This window comes from Penaeus vannamei, chromosome 36 (assembly GCF_042767895.1).
Source record: "Penaeus vannamei isolate JL-2024 chromosome 36, ASM4276789v1, whole genome shotgun sequence".
NCBI lineage: Eukaryota > Metazoa > Arthropoda > Malacostraca > Decapoda > Penaeidae > Penaeus > Penaeus vannamei.
Window position 1 is genome coordinate 27,600,577 of NC_091584.1, and position 5,000 is coordinate 27,605,576.

The 5,000-nt window shown below is 46.0% G+C and overlaps 1 protein-coding gene across 1 annotated transcript in view; it reads left to right on the forward strand.

The window, feature by feature from the left end:
• The window catches only part of SerT (Serotonin transporter), a 107,090-nt gene that overhangs the window by 97,236 nt on the left and 4,854 nt on the right, over positions 1 to 5,000 (forward strand). The window lies entirely within an intron of this gene.

Consider the following 5,000-nt stretch of genomic DNA (forward strand, 5'->3'; position numbering starts at 1 on the left):
AGGGGGAGGGAGGGAGGGAGGGGGAGGGAGGGAGGGAGGGAGGGGGGGGAGCAGGGGAGGAGGGGGAAAGAGGGGGGGGAAGAGGAGGGGGAGGGGGGGAGGGGGAGGGGGAGGGAGGGAGAGAGAGAGCGAGAGAGAGAGAGAGAGAGAGAGAGAGAGACGCAGAGAGACAGAGAGTGAGAGAGAGAGAGAGAGAGAGAGAGAGAGAGAGACAGACAGACAGAGAAATAGAGAAAGAGAAAGAGAGAGAGAGAGAGAGAGAGAGAGAGAGAGAGAGAGAGAGAGAGAGAGAGAGAGAGAGAGAGAGAGAGAGAGAGAGAGAGAGACAGAGACAGAGACAGACAGAAAAAGAGAAAGAGAAACAGACAGACAAAGAGAGAAAGATAGAGAGATACAGAGACAGAGAGAAACAAACAGACACAAAACAAAACAAGCAAAACAAAAACAAAAACACACAAAAGAGGACAACAACCTGACGTCACACTCCAGCCCGCCCTCGAGCAAGTGGCTCCGTCAGATCAAGTGGTTAGACCAATTAGCCGCTACATTATAGGCCACTTCAATCCCCACGCCCGACACTTGAACCTCGTGGGCGGCAGTGGGCGGCAGTGGGCGTGGGGACTCAATCGTGGTCTTAAATCTTGCTTGCTTAGGCTGGGGAAAAGTCGTGATTTTTTTTTTTTTTTTTTTTTTTGTCTGTTTGTATGCTATGAGTCTTATTCTTCTAATTTGTATTATTATCATTATTAGTATTATTTTTGGTGTTGATATTATGTGTATCATTATTATCATATTTATCATTAGCATCATCAATATTAGCATTTTCATTATTGTTATTATCATTATTATCATCATCATTATTGTTACTATTATTTTTAGCATTATTATCATCATCATTATCATTATCATAATTTTCATTATTATTATTACAGCTACTAGTAATAGAATTACTGTTTTTTCATCATTATCACTACTGCTTTTACTCAAGTTGATAAAGATAAAAATACAAAACATATTCTCACACCAGATTTATTTTTCTTATCTCTCTCAACCCCTTTAACCTGTTCCTGCAACAACAACTAAAACAACAATAAGACACCAAAAACAACAACAAAAGCAACAACAAAAACAACAAGAACAGCAGCAAAAAAACAATAAAACAACAAGAAAACAAGAGCAACAGCAAAAACAACAAAAACAACAATAAAACAACAGCAAAACCAAAACCAAAAATAACAACAAGAACATTAACAAACAACAAAAATAGTAATGATAACAACAACAAAAATACAAGAACAAAAACAACAACAAAATAGCAATAAGAACAACTACAACAACATCAAAAACAACAAGAACGGCAAGAAGAGAAATGCAGTGAGTTGAGGGGTCCACCTGGGAGGAGAGAGGGGAGAGGGAGAGAGAGAGGAGAGGAAGGGGAGGGGGAGAGGGAGAGGGAGAGAGAGAGGGAGAGGAAGGGGAGAGGGAGAGGGAGAGAAGGGGAGAGGGAGAGGGGAAGGGAAGGGAGAGAAAGAGGAAGTGGGGTAAAGGGAAAGGGAGAGGGGAGAAGGAAGAGGGAGAGGGAGAAGGAGAGAGGAGAAAACGGAAGAGAGAAGGGAGAGGGGAGAAGCTTAGAAAGAGGAAGAGAGAGGAAGAAGGAAGAGGGAGAGGGAAAAGAAAGAGAGAGAGGGAAAAGAAAGAGAGAGAGAGGGAGAGGGAAAAGAAAGAGAAAGAGAGAGAGGGAGAGGGGAAAAGAAAGAGAGAGAACGGAAGAGAGAAAGGAGAGAGGAGAGAGGATACGAACAATAAACATTAACTTTCTTGTCAACTTCTGAGCAGGAGTTTGAGTCTGGTTGGAATGACGTGGCCAAGAATTTTTATTTTTATTTTTTCCTTTTCTTTGCCTATATATGGATTGTGAGATGGATGGATAGATAGGTAGATAGACAGATAGATGGATAGATAGATTGACTGGTAGATTGTGAGTGAGCGTGAGTGCGCGTGTGTGTGTGGAGAAGAGAGAGAGGGAGATAGAGAGAGGGAGAGAGAAAGAGAGAGAGAGGGGGGGAAAGGGGGGATAGGGAGAGAGAGAGAGAGAGAGAGAGAGAGAGAGGGAGAGGGAGAGGGAGAGAGAGAGAGAGAGAGAGAGAGAGAGAGAGAGAGAGAGAGAGAGAGAGAGAGAGAGAGAGAGAGAGAGAGAGAGAGAGAGAGAGAGAGAGAGTAAGAAAGAGAGAGGGAGATACATGAAGAAAATACACAAAAAAAAAAAAGAACAGCGAAAAGCCAAGTCGATACCCACCTCCCCCCCCCCCCCCGCAAAAAAACGAATGAAAAACCCACACAAAAAAAAATCAATTCATAAAAAAAGAAAAGAAAAAAAAAAGACAAAACCCCTCACACTTTTGCGCAAATAAAACCTAACCAATTCCCCCCCCCCTTTCCCCTATCTTCCCCCCTACCCCCATGACTCCCCCCGCCCTCACCCCCCCCCCCACACACACACACTTTCGCGCAAATAATACCTACTCAATTCCCCCTTACCCTTCCCCCTCCCCACACCCCACATCCCTCCCCTACCCCCCCACCCCACACCCCCTCCCACCCCTCCCACACCCCAACCAACACCCCCTCCCACACACCCCTCCACCCCACCCCACCCCACACACCCCTCCACCCCACCCCACCCCACACCCCACACCCACACGCCCTAATGAAAGAAAATGAACACTGGGTATCGATCGTCGGCCAAGAAGACACAGCATCCACAGCAGACTCCTCCAAGTCGACCCAATAACCCGCGGTGGCTGACGACTCGGATGACGACTCGGCTGACGACTCGGCTGACGACTCGGCTGACGACTCGGCTGACGACTCGGCTGACGACTCGGCTGACGACTCGGATGACGTCTCGGCTGACGACTCGGCTGACGACTCGGCTGACGACTCGGCTGACGACTCGGCTGACGACTCGGCTGACGACTCGACTGACGACTCGGATGACGACTCGGCTGACGACTCGGCTGACGACTCGGCTGACGACTCGGATGACGTCTCGGCTGACGACTCGGATGACGACTCGGATGACGACTCGGATGACGACTCGGCTGACGACTCGGCTGACGACTCGGCTGACGACTCAGATGACGACTCGGCTGACGTCTCAGATGACGACTCGGCTGACGACTCGGACGATGACTCGGCTGACGACTCGGCTGACGACTCGGCTGACGTCTCAGATGACGACTCGGCTGACGACTCGGACGATGACTCGGCTGACGACTCGGCTGACGACTCGGATGACGACTCGAAACCTTTTGTATCAATAACGTCGATCGGTGGAAATCAGCTGTTTATGACGCGGTGGAGGAAGGGGGTGGGGGTGGAGGGAGGGAGGGTGGAGGGCGAGAGGGGGGAGGGGGGTTTAGAGGTAAGGGGGAGGGTAGGGGGTTGGGGGTGTAGGGAGGGGTGTATGGGAGTGGGGGTGTAGGAGGGAAGGGGAGAGGTGGAGGGAGGGGTTGAGGGTGTGTGTGTGTGTGTTTGTATTTGTGCATGTACTTGTACGTGTGTGTATGTATCTTTGTCTGCCTCCCTTTTCTCCTTCTTCAACTGCATCTCGATAAAAAAAAAAAAAAAAAATCGATCAAAATCATAAATCTAAAATGATGGAATTATTGGAGAATAATAGAAGAAAGGGGAAGGATTAAAGAAGAGACGATAAAGGAGAAGGATTACAGTTAAGAAGATAAAAAAAAAAAAGAATTGAAATTACGAAGAGAAGAGAAAATACAGAAATGTCGTTTATGGTAATTTTTAGATATTTTTTTATTTTTATTTATTTAAATTCTAGAATTTCTTTACACACAAATGAAAAGAAAATTAACAAACAAACGACAACAATAAAACAAAGACTAAGAACACAAATTCAAAAAATTAAATAAAACAAAATAAACACTGCCTATCTATCCATCTATCTATCCCCCTACCCATTTACCCATCTCTCAACCACTCTATCTATCCATCTATTTATCTATCTATCCCCACACCTATAAACCTCTCTACCTTCCCACCTATCTATCTATCCATCTATCTATCCCCCTACCCATCTACCAATCTCTCAACCACTCTACCCACCTATCTATCTACCTACCTATCTATCTATCTCTCTATCCCTCTCCCCATCTGTATACCACTCTACCACTCTACCCTCTTCTCTGTCTATCCATCTATCTATATATCCCTCTCCCCATCTACCCATCTCTCAACCACTCTACCTATCTATCTATCTATCCATCTATCTATCTATCCCCACCCCTATTTACCACTCTATCTTCTTACCTATCTATCTATCTACCCTCCTCCCCATCTATATACCACTCTACCTACCAACCTCTTTATCTATTCATCTATCTATCTATCTATCCCTCTCCCCATCTATATACCACTCTATCCACCTATCTACCTATCCATCCATCCATCCACCCACCTATCTATCTATCCATCTATCCATACATCCATCTATCTATCCATCCATCCATCAACCATCTCTCAACCACTCTACCCACCTCTCTATCTATCCATCCATCCATCCATCCAGCTATCCATCTATCTACCCATCCCTAGGTCTGGATCTATCTATCTATCCCTCTCCCCCGTCTATATACCACTCTACCACTCTACCCACTTCTCTGTCTATCCATCTATCTATCTATTCCTCTCCTCATCCAAATACCACTCTACCACTCTACCTACCAACCTATCTATCCATCTATCTATCCCCCTACGCATCTACCAATCTCTCAACCACTCTACCCACCTATCTATCTATCCATCTATCCATCCATCCATCCATCTATCTATCCATCCATCCATCTATCCATATATCCATCCATCCATCTACCTATATATCCATCCATCCATCCACCCATCCATCTACCCACCTCTCCATCAACCCATCTCTCAACCACTCTACCCACCTCTCTATCCATCCATCCATCCATCCACCC